Source organism: Mauremys mutica, chromosome 12, assembly GCF_020497125.1.
Source record: "Mauremys mutica isolate MM-2020 ecotype Southern chromosome 12, ASM2049712v1, whole genome shotgun sequence".
NCBI classification, from domain to species: Eukaryota; Metazoa; Chordata; order Testudines; family Geoemydidae; genus Mauremys; species Mauremys mutica.
This window is the reverse complement of record NC_059083.1, coordinates 23,800,903-23,813,044: the sequence shown is the minus strand read 5'-3', so window position 1 is coordinate 23,813,044 and position 12,142 is coordinate 23,800,903. Positions and strand designations below refer to the sequence as shown.

The window sequence follows — 12,142 nt, the reverse complement described above, 5'->3', positions numbered from 1 at the left end:
CCCACAGCGCCAAAATGGGACGAGGTGCTCTGTGGGATAGCTGCCCACAATGCACCTCTCAATACAGCGCTGCAAATGCTGCAAGTGTGGCCACACTGCAGCGCTGGTAGTTGTCAGTGTGGCCACACACCAGCGCTGTCCCTACACGGCTGCACGACCAGCGCTGTAAATCCCAGCGCTGCAATTTTCAAGTGTAGCCAAGCCCTGAGTCATGTTCAGGCAAGGAAACACCCCAGTGCTGCTGCAGGCGGGGCAGAGTGTAAATTCAGGAAATTGAAACTAACCCTAATCCACTATCCAGAGGGAGCCATGGCTGCAGAGAACCCCGTGGAAAGACTCCAGGAGGAAGCGACATGTCCCGTCTGTCTGGAATATTTCACAGAACCTGTCAGTGTGGAGTGTGGGCACAATTTCTGCCGAGCCTGCATCAGCCAGTGCTGGGAGGGATCCGATACAGCCGCCTCCTGCCCTCAGTGCAGAGAAACTGTGCAACAGGGAAACCTCAGACCCAACAGGCAGCTGGCAAATGTCGTAGAACTCGTCAAGCGGTTGAGTTTGCAGGCAGCAAAGGGAGCAGGAGGGGACGGGGTGTGTGGGAAACACCAGGAGGCTCTGAAACTGTTCTGTGAAGAGGATCAAACCCCCATCTGTGTGATCTGCAGAGAGTCCCGGACTCACCGCGCTCACACGGTGGTTCCCATCCAGGAGGCTGCCCAGGAGTACAAGGTAGGGAATTGCTGTAAAATTTAATTGGTTAACTTTGGGGTTTTAATTACAGGCTAATTTGACTGAAAGTTCCCTGTCACGGGTGTGACTCATCATTCAGCTCTGTAAAGTCTTCATTGTGTGGGGAGATGCTATAACGAAATTAACGATCTGGCAGCGTGGCAACAGGCAAAATATCAAATCTTGAAAGCAGGATCTACACCCCCCGCCCGAAGTACCGCTCACTCCATTCCCCCCCCCCGTCCATTGCTTGCTCTCCCCCACCCTCACTCACGTTCACTGGTCTGTGGCAGGAGGTTGGGATTCAGGTGGGGGTGTGGGCTCTGGGCTGAGCCTGGGGCAGGGGGTTGGGGTGCAGGAGAGGGCTCCAGGCTGGGGCAGAGGGTTGGGGTGCAGGTGAGGGCACAGGGTGCTGGCTCTGGGAGGAGGGTCAGGGCTGGAGTAGGGGGTTGGGGTGCAGGAGGGGGTGAGGGAAGCTGGCTCCAGCTGGGCAGCACTGACTTACCTCAGGTGGCTCCCGGTCAGTAGAGCAGCAGGGCTAACGCAGGCTCCCTGCCTGTCCCGACCCTGCGCCAGTCCTGGAAGGGGCCAATGTGCCCCTGTGGCCCCTGGAGGGGAGCATGTGGCTGCACACGCTGCCCCTCTCTGCAGGAACCACTCCCGCAGCTCCCATTGGCCACAGTTCCCCGTTTCCGGCCAATAGGAGCTGCGGGGGCAGTGCTTGCAGGCAGGAGCCCTGTGAAGAGAACCCTGCCCTCACCCCAGGCTTCGGGGGCAAGCTGGCCCCTTCTGGGAGTGCCGCACAGCTCCCAGAGATTGCGATCGACTGGGAGAATCTCCAGGATCAACTAGTTGATCACAATCGACTGGTAGGTGACCACTGGTCTAGCTAGACAAAAGGTGGGAAGGGAAACTGAGGCACAAAGCGGGGCAGTGAGTTGCGCATAGTCACCGAGCGTGTTAGTGACAGAGCTTAGCATAGAACCCAGATCTCCCCAGACCCCAGTCCAAGACCCGAACCACTTTGCCATGCTGCCATCTTAGCATCAGCCCCACCCAGTGATGAAGTGTCTCCGTTAGGAGGGGGAGACACCTTGATAAACGTCCCAGGCGCACCAGGTAGAGGAGGTTTCTCACTGGGATTCTGAACTCCCGTGTCGCTCCATGAAGGGTTAAACTCAGATGCTGCCGGCCTGTACTAGAGGAGATCACTGGGCTAAACGCTGTGTGGGACCCCGAGCACCTTCAGTCCGCACACAAAAGGGCTCCAGACAGCTCAGGTCCATGCCAAGTACCACTGGGATTACACTGGATTGTAGCAAAACTAACCCCAGGCTGGAGCTGACCGGTGCCAGTCTGACCTGCTCTGTTGTGTACGTGGGCAAGGACCAGCCAGAGCTGTTCTGTTAGTCCCACCAGGCAGCCTTTTGTAATCTCTCAGAATGCACTGCTTCCGGGATCTTTACCAGGGAATGGGACCGTGGGGTACCTATCCGGGGGCATTGCCATGGAGAGGGGTTAGGACAGCACTGGGGCAACCCCCAACCCGTCCTTTATACAAATCTGCATCATGTCTAATTAGGGAGGTCACTGAGGCATCCCCAGAACACGGGACACCCTCACACCTGCCTGCATGGACCCGTCCTCACCAGTATCAGTCACCCTCTGTAGACCCCACGACCATTTTTTCCAGTGTGCCACCCGCCTGCATCATTCCGCATGAAGGTGACACCCCAGCCCTGCCCCCACCCTCACGGGTGTCCTCCTGCAGCCTCAGTCTCCTCCTCTCCCTTTTGCACCAGACAAAGCCAAGTCCAGTGCTGAGTCCCTACCGCACAGGGACAGTGCTCCACAAAACTCGACTGTGCAGCTTCAAACCAGACGAACGGCCTCCTGACATCTCACGAGATTTGCCCTGGTGCTTAGACCAGCTCTGCCCAACCAGTGCAGCCCCAGGGATTCAGGGCTGAAATCCCAGCCCCTATTTAAACCCTGGTGGCTTCTGAGATTTGTATCACTTTGTTTGTTAAACCTTCAAAAAACAGGTTTATTGATTCACCCCCATGTGACTCCAGTGCCCTGTTATGCTCTGTACCATTAATCAGTTCACAAATACCAGTAAAGCTTGGGTATAATTGAGATCTCTCTCTAATTACTAAAAAGACTGAATCTGAATAGGTAACGAGTCCAAATGTAAAGCTTTCCCAGTCTCCATTAATGAGGTTTCATCACCTTGGCGGTCCTGATGTCACAAAGCGATTAGAACCACAGTCATCTTGGGTTTTGGGTGCAAAAACACCCCTTCCAAGCACCTCTCAACTATCCAGATGAAACCTCCCAAATCATTTCTGTTTCTTCAGGAAAGAATCCAGGCCCATTTGAAGACTCTGAGGGAAGAGAGAGAAAAGCTGCTGGGATTGAAAGTGACTGGAGAGGGGAAAACCCAGGAGTATCTGGTAGGTGCCAGTTGTTATGGACCAGCAGGGACTGGCAGCGGGAGGTCTGTTTGGAGGCAGACTCCTGTGTGGCCTTGGTGAACGTGGGCTTGTGCGTGTTTCTCCATGATCATGGATTCCTGGGTTTGATTCATGTGTAGACAAGCCCTAAGCTTTCATTTCAGTTGATGAGTAGCCCTTGTGGCTTGCCTGAATTCACATAAATGTCCCCGTGAAGTGCTTGTCCTCTGTGTCTAGACATTTTGTGCATTTTTTAAAAAATTGTTTCTTTTAACTCCCCTGACGTCTCTGTTAGTGTAGTGCTGAGTCCTGCCTCCTGCTGCTCTGGGTCTGAATTTCCACAGACCATAAATAACAGAAGATGCTGACCATGACTGACAGAGAAACATCCCTTTCACAGAGATACAGGGGCCAAAAGGGAAGGTGTGAGAGAATCCCCTGCCTAGTACCCACAGGGTAGAGTCAAATGTCAGAGATCTTAGGATTTTCAAAGAAAATCACCCTCCTGCACACTCAGCTCTCCATGAAAGGACCCTGGATTCCGTCCTTATGTCCCTGACCAGCCCTTGCCCTATTTCATACAGAAAAAAACACAAACCGAGAGGCAGAAGATTGTGTCTGAATTTCAGCAATTGCAGCAGTTCCTGGAGGAACAAGAGCGACTCCTGCTGGCCCAGCTGGAGGAGCTGGACAAGGAGATTGTGAGGATCCAGAATGAAAATGTCAGTAAACTCTCTGAGCAGATTTCCCGTCTGAGTGAGCTGATCAGTGAGATGGAGGGAAAGTGTCAGAAGCCAGCGAGTGAATTCCTACAGGTGAGACTGAATGAGAAACATAGGTGGGTGCTGCAGGACAGCCAGCTCTCCCCCTCAGTGCTACCCACCGTCAGCCCTGCCGATCAACTCCTCCCACTTCTTCCAGCACCATCTGCCTGCTGCAATCAGCTGTTCCACTGTGTGCAGGAGATGCTGGGAGGGAGCGGGAGGAGTGGGGAGGGAGTGTGCTCATGTTAGGATTCCCTCCCCACTTTGAACTCTGGGGGACAGATGTGGGGACCCACATGAAAGACCCCCTAATCTTATATTCCATCAGCTTAGGTTAAAAACTTCCCCAAGGCACAAATTCCTTTCCTTGTCCTTGCTGCCACCACCAAGTGATTTAAACAAAAATTCAGAGATGGGTCACTTGGAATCCCTATTCCCCCAAAATATCCTCCCAAGCGCCTTCACCCCCTTTCCTGGGGAGGCTTGAGAATAATATACCAACCAATTGCCTTTAATGTAAGTACAGACCAGACCTTTATCTTTAGGACACTAAAATCAATCAGGTTCTTTAAAGAAGAACTTTATTATAAAGAAAAAAGTACAAAAATCACACCTGCAAAATCAGGATGGAAGGTAACTTTACAGGGTAATAAAAAGATTTCAAACACAGAGGACTCCCCTCTGGACTCAGCTTCACAGTTACAAAAACAGGAATAAAACTACCTCTTAGCATAGGGAAAATTCACAAGCTAAAACAAAAAAATGACCTAACGCATTTCCTTGCCTTAGTTAGAATTTTTGTAATCTTAGATGGATCATTTCAGGTAGGTTTTCAGGAGATGTTGTAGCTGCTTGGTCTATCTCTCTATCAGGAGAGGGAACAAACAAACAGAGCCCAAACAAAACCTCCGCAACCCACCAGATTTGAAAGTAGCTTCTTTCCTTATCGGTCCTTCTGGTCAGGAGCCAACCAGGTTATCTGAGCTTCTTAACCCCTTAGAGGTAAAGCGATTCAGTACAGCTGCAAGGAGGTATTTTATGTTACTCTTTCCTTTATATTTATGGCAGCTCACAAGAGGAGGCGAGGAAGAGACAGGGTGGAGGTTGAGTGGGAGGGGGAAGAGTTGGGTTGGGGTGTGGCATTGGGGAAAGGTTTGGAGTGGAGGTGGGGCATGGGGTTGAGCACCCCCAGGGACAATTGGAAACCAGCACTCATCATTAGAAACATGCCAGACCCCCACAGAGGGAGGAGCGGGCTGCTGAATCATAAGCACTGGAGTCCAGCAGTCGGAGATCTCAGTGTAACTCGGCGTGTGCATTGCTGACATCTAAGTGAGTATTATTCATAGCAGAGTCACAGAGATATGAAAAATGGAAAAGCCCCATTCGCTCAGGGAATCAATGGCCCTGGGGCCAGGGCACGGTCTCTTCCCCCATACTTCCTAAATCCTTTCCCTGGAATCCCCTGTGTGTGTGTGTGTCAGAGAGGACTGAAATTCTTTTGTCTCTCTCTCCTCTAGGATGTCAGAACCACTTTGAGCAGGTATGTGGCTCCCTCACACTCCACAATGCTGGGAAAAAGCTTGATGATGAGGGTAGCACCGCATCTCAGTGGGGCTCTACAGCAAGATGTGTGGGGAGATCACATGTTGGATACAAATCTCTCTGATCAACTCCATCCTGGGGTGCTCACTCTTGTACAGAAGACTCTCGAATTCTCCAGTCAGTGGGAAGGACTGACCTCAAGTATTTCCTAGAGATGTCACATCCCTGGGGGACTGGCTGCCTCAGGATTGTGGGGATGGAATATGGGCCTGTCACTGCTGGGGCCCTGGTTACCATTCAGCCCAGGGCAGCAGTGGTCAAGACTCTTCCCAAGCTGAGGACTGTTAGAAGACCTGTGTGGAATGAGCCAGGGAGATGGGTGTTCATGTCTCAGTTTTTAGTGGACAGATTTCTACAACAGTAAACAGGGGAACCTCCTGACCCTCAGAGCATGGAGGCCAAGGAGCGAATTGGCCATGGAGACTCAATTCCCCTTTTGTCCCCAGAGCTGGTCTCTCCAGACCAGAGTTGAAGAATATTAATGACCTTTGAAGGGTAGATTGCTTGGCCCTGGGCTGTGTTGCATCTGCTCTGAGGCTGGGAGAAGTCGAGGAATTCTAACTCCAGGCCCATTAGAGCAGCGATTCACTAGCCAGAACTTATAATGAGTCACACAGTAAAATATAATCACGTGAAATTGTTTCCCTCCAGGTGTGAGAAGGGGAAGTTCCAGCAGCCAGAGGAAATTTCTCCTGAACTGGAAGAGCGAGTCAGTGGTTTCCCCCAGAAAACGATTCTGCTAATGGAGATTCTGGGGAAGTTCAAAGGTACCTAGAAGGGATCTAGGAATGGAAATTGGGATAAGCCTCTGAGAAGAGAATGGTGCAGATCAATTGGTTCACACTTAGATGATGCTGTTAAATTAAGAAATGATTCAAAGACTTTAAGGCCAGAAGGGACCATCATGGTCATCCAGTCTGACCAACTGCACACTGCAGGCCACAGAATCTCACCCACCCACTCCTGCAATTGACCCCTAACCTCTGGCCAAGTTACTGAAGTCCTTAAATCATGATTTTAAAACTTCAAGTGTAACTGGTCGAGCACTCAGCAGTGCGGCGCCTCCTGCTGGTCAGTCAGGGAATTAGCTTTCCCGCTCCAGAGCGCCCACTGCTGGCCAGTGTCTCTCCTGGCTCAGGCCCCTCCATGTCCCTCCTGGACCCCAGTGCCCCTTACCTTGGAGTTCTGCCCACAGCAGTACCCCCTCAGTCTGGGTCTCCTCTCCCAGGGGAATCCCAACCCTCTATACCCACCTTGCCTCAGTGGTTACTGCCAGTCATCTAGCCCCCTTTCTCTGGGGCAGCCTGTAGTCCACAATGTCCACTCATCATTAGCAAAGGGGTTGGACCTACTGCCTTTCTAGCCCTAGTACCATCCCTGGCCCTTAACAAGGCCTCAGCCTGGGGACATGCCAGGCCAGAGCTCCCCAGCTCTGCCTGCCCCACCCCAGCCCTGCTCTGTGTAAGGTACCTTGTGCTCCCAGGCAACCCTGCAGTGAGACGCTTGCCTGCCTAGCTCCCAGCCCTTTGATCAGGGCCAGTTGTGACCTAATTGGGTGTGGCCCCAGCTGTGGCTGCCTCCCCAGTCAGCCGACCGCAGCTCCTTTTCACCTTTTACCTCCTTTTATCCCAGGAGGGGGGTAACTGCCCTGCTACACAAGTTACAGAGAATCCACCATTGACTCTAGTTTCAAACTGCAACTAACCCGCGCCCCACGCTGCAGAGTAAGGAAGGAAAAAAATCCCCCGGCTCTCTGTCTATCTGACTTCGGGGAAAATCCCTTCCCGACCCCAGATATGGTGGTCAGTTGGATACCGAGCATTTTGGCAAGACCCAACAGCCAGACACATGGCAAAGAACTCTCTATAGCTCAGAGCCCTCCCCGTCTACTGCCCCATCTCCAGCCATGGGGCACATTTCTCAAAGGTGGATCCAGCCCATCACTGAGCTCTGGTCCCATTTGCAGCTAGTTTCTGCCAAATGGGCTGCAGGGAAGGAGAAAGCCCCTCCCCTGTCGTCAGGGATCCCTTCAGCACAGGGGCCTCTGGTGCCTCCTCCCCAGCAGCTGCAGGCACAAGGCGTGTTCCTGAGAGGTCTGGGAATGGGGTGAGGGTGGTCAGGGCGGGTGGAAGAGGGATAGAGGGAGGTGGGCAGTGTAAAGTTAGGCCTCTGACACTCTGCACAGTGGCTAAAACACCCCGGGTCCATTGTCATAGGGATGTAGCTCTGGCTGGCTTCAAAACTTCCTCAGCCTGTGCCAAGGTCTGCACCGGCCCCTGCAGCCACTGAACAGCAGAGTCACAAATGGCCCCTTCCCTCTCCTTTTCCCGTTACGGGGGAAAATCGGCCCCTTTGAGCCAACCCTCCCCCACCTCAATTTCCACCTTGATAAAATAATTTTACTATTATTTCTATTTCTGCCTATGGAGGATGAGGCCCGTCGTGCTGCTCTCTGTAGAGACACTGAGTAAACAGACCCAACAGCTCACAATTAGAGCCAGGATTTAGGAAACTCTTCACATCCCGTTAGTGTCAAAGGGACCCAAGTGGGTAAGGTTACTTTTATGCCAAAGTCTTTGCAGGCTCTGGGTCTAGGTTACAACAAAAGCCAGTAAATGAATGAGACAAACCAACTGGAGTCTGAAGAGAGGGAGGGGATGAGGAGGGAAAAGTAAATCTCTTACAGATTGTGTGTCCTGGGATAGTTGTGAGGCTGCAAGGCTGCTGGCTCCATTGCTGGGAGATGCCTGATTGAGAGGGGAAATAGATTTCAGACCTTTTTATATTAAATACCTGAGTGTGTCTCTGGGCATCTCTGTCTGTTTCTCTGTCATAATTATGAAACAGTTTCAGAGTGGGGATGCTCTTATGAATATGAAAGTCTGAAATCTCACCTCTCTTCTCCTTTCTCCCCCAAGACACTCTGCCGTCTGAACTGGAGAGAAAAAGGGGAGGATCATTTGGAGCCCACGGACAGGGTGAGTCTGCAGGTGAAGATTGCCTTTAAATTTTGAGATAATTCCAGAGAAAATGTCTTCATGAGATTGTAGCTAAAGTTACCAACCAAACTGACAGTGACCATGACACACACAGCCCTAAAAATAACACATTAAACGGTAAGGAGATCCAGGGGCCCATGTCTCCCCACCGAACACACACACACTTTCAAAGGTGGGATGACCAGGACACTTTTCAGCATGGGCATAGTTTGGGGGAAGAGGGTCACGTTGCCCCCACACACACTGCAAGCCTTATCCAGGCGTGGAGCATCGCAGGCAGTATCTATGCTTAGGGCAGGACAGCTGAGCAGCTCCTCTCTGTGTAGTGCAGCCCCTGCCCACAGCACCAATCTCTCCTTGGTGCTGGCTTCTCTCAATGGCCCCACCCCTACTCCTCTTTCCCTGAGGCCCTGGCCAGGCCAGAAGCCAGAACCAGGCTGCCATCCAGGGACTGCACTGGGAAGCCCTGTATCCTCCACCTGCCCAGGGTGGTGCACCCCGGGGACATGGGGGGACTGCTGGGGACATGGGCTGGGAACTGCTGCCAAAGGCCCATGGACCCATGTCCAGGGCAGGTGGAGTGTCAGGTGCTCTCCATAGCGGGCAAGTCTCCCAGCCTGGCCAGGGGGCAGGGCCTCGGTCAGGGCCATGGAGCGGGCGGAGACACACAAACAGTCCTCACACCACCTTTAGTGCTGAGTTCATGCCCATTCTGAAGAACAGAAACACTCTTAACTGAGTCACACGCGAACAGAGCTCCCTGCCACATCCCTCAGCTTCACCCCAGTGCAGGGAGTCTCCCCATCGCTCTTCTCCAACATCCTGCCTTTCCTTTGGGAAGGGTTGGGCTCTCCCATTGGAGCTGCTCCCTGCTTCCTGGATTGGGGAGATGCTCTTCCTGTGAGACTGGCAGCTCCTCCTTTCTCTCTAGGCTGGAGCTGGTGCTACCACACCCAGTGCCACCTCCTACTCTCTGGCCTTAAGTGGCTGTTCCCCATTGCTGCACTTTCCTCTGTTCCCTCGCCTGGGAGTGGAGGCTGCATTAGGGGAGGAGCTTCCCTCTGGGGTTTAAAGCTGGAACCTGCCACTTCTGCTCCCTCAATAAAAACTTCTGATGCCTTCCTGGCTGTGTCTGTGCTGCTGGGAATGGGGCAACACCAGCAGCGGGATGTGGGTGCTGAAGGCTCTGTGATATATGAGAAACTAATGAAGTGGGACCTGTTACAAAGACTGAGGAGCTGTAGTGACATCTCTGCTCAGTCTCAGGGCTGGTCTACACTGGGAGGGGGGGGGGTCGATCTGAGATACGCAACTTCAGCTACGTGAATAGCGTAGCGGAAGTCTAGATCAATTTACCTCTCGTCCTCATGGCGTGGGATCGACGTCCGCGGCTCCCCCTGTCGACTCCGCTACCGCCGTTCGTGCTGGTGGAGTTCCGGAGTCAACAGGAGCGCGTTCGGGGATCGATATATCGCGTCTCAATCGATCGCTAGCCACTGATACAGCGGGTAGTCTAGACGTACCCTCAGGTGTCCAGGACAGAGGCAGTTCCCTGGGATCCGGGACTTTCCCAGCCTGAACGGGGCTGCTGGGGAGCGTGAGAAATGGCCCCAGACTCCCCCAGGGCTGAGCTCTGCCCCTAACGCTCTGATTCTCTCTCCCCAGTGAATGTGACTCTGGATCCAGACATGGCTCATCCCAACCTCGTCCTGTCTGAGGATCGGAAACGTGTGAGATGGGAACACACGCAGCAGCGACTGCCCCACAACCCTGAGAGATTTGACTGTTGGTCCTGTGTGCTGGGCTGTGAGGGATTCACCTCGGGGAGACATTGCTGGGAGGTGGAGGTGGGGGATGGGGGATGCTGGGCTGTGGGGGTGGCCAGAGAGTCTGTGAGGAGGAAGGGAGGGATCAGCCTCAGCCCTGAGGGGGGGATCTGGGCTGTGGGGTGCTGGGGGGGTCAGTTCCGGGCTCTCACCTCCCCTGCGACCCCCCTGCCCTGAGCCGGGCCCCCAGCAGGATCCGGGTTTGTCTGGACTGTGACCAGGGGCAGGTGACATTTATCGATGCTGGTGACGAGACCCCGATCTTCACTTTCCCGCCGGGCTCCGTCCCTGGGGAGAGAATCCGACCCTGGTTCTGGGTGTGGCAGGGAACCCGGCTCAGCCTGTGTCCCTGAGACACAGCAGAGGCAGGAACCAGAAATCAGCCTCTCTAGCCTCAGGGACCCCAGTCTCTATGATCTTGGAGGACTCCCATCTACCCAGCCCCTGGCTCCTCATCTCTATGGCTGTTGGAAGCTCCTCCCCCTCCCTCTCTGCAGCCCCAGGGATGGGGGGAGGAGGGGGAAGAACCCCTGGAGCTGCAGGAGGGGCAGAGGTGGGGGCTGAGCCCCAGGCCTGTGCCTGAACCACTAGGCCACCCTTCCTACCTGAGGAGGGGCAACCTCCTCTGCGGGCACTAGACAGAGCCCCCAGGGGGTGGGGAGCAGAGAGAGATGAGAAAAAGGACACGGGTGGGAAGCAAGAAGGGGAAACATCAGGAAGGTGGGGAGCAAGGACTTAGAAAAGAAACAAGAGGGAGGAACAGGGGCAGGGAGTGGAGAAAAGAGGAAGGGGGAGGGGGAGGGGAAAGACTCCCCACTGCTTGTGCCTCCCATCCACCTTCTTCCCACAGCCGTCAGTGGCCCTCAGCTCCCAAACAGGTGCTAAGCCGGGGTGAGGCACAGAGTGAACACAGTGTCTTTACACAGGGGTGTCAGCGAAGGCAGCTTGTAGCTGAGTGTAATGATTTTAACAGACTGTAATTCATGGTAATGTAATGCTGTAGTTCATTACTATTTTAATAATGACATTGCTGTGATACCAGTGATAGACACACATTCAATAACTAGAATATGAAGGAAGTGTGTGTATAAATATGCTGGAAATTGCCATTTTGGACAGGGAGACTGAGCCAAACACACACACCTCATCTTTAAAGCAGGAGGAAGCAGAAAGGAGTTGGCAGTGGTTAGGAGGTGCTCAGGGGAGGGGATCTAGGGGGCAGAGCGGGGGAGGAAGAGATGGAGTGTGGCAAAGTGGGGGCTTGGCCTTCGGGAAGGGGGCAGAGTCGAGAAGGGGCACCCACCGGCAAAACCAAAATTCAGCACCTATGGCATGTGGGGCGATATCAGCAGTGGCGGCGAAGGCAGCCGGGGGGCATATGGAAGGCCTGGCCATGCTGGAAGAGCGCGCCCAGCAGCACAGCCGGCAGCTCGCTGGGCACCAGCCGGCACAGGCTCTGCTCAAATGTCAGGTGGACGGGTGCACATGGGTGCGGCTTGCACATGCGGGCACCAGCGGGGGCCCATTGACTGTTCTGCCCTGGGGCCTGGAATTGCTGTTGTTAGGCCTGGGGGGACTGTGCTCATGGCCTGCTTGGGGCCCTCAGCCCAGCTCTGCAAGTTCCCATAGCTTGCCCTCTGTGTCTGTTCCCCTTTCTGTTCACTGGGCTGTTTTAGATCAACGATGACACTCATTTAGGGGGCTTTCCTTGGGTAACTGAGAGATTTACGCTCTGAATTCTTACTGACACGGTGCTTTAAAAATCT

General features: G+C 53.7%; 1 pseudogene; it reads left to right on the top strand.

Moving 5' to 3' along the window:
* The first annotated feature begins 309 nt into the window (after positions 1–309).
* On the top strand, positions 310–10,729 carry LOC123344871 (annotated as a pseudogene).
* Positions 10,730–12,142: the final 1,413 nt, after the last annotated feature.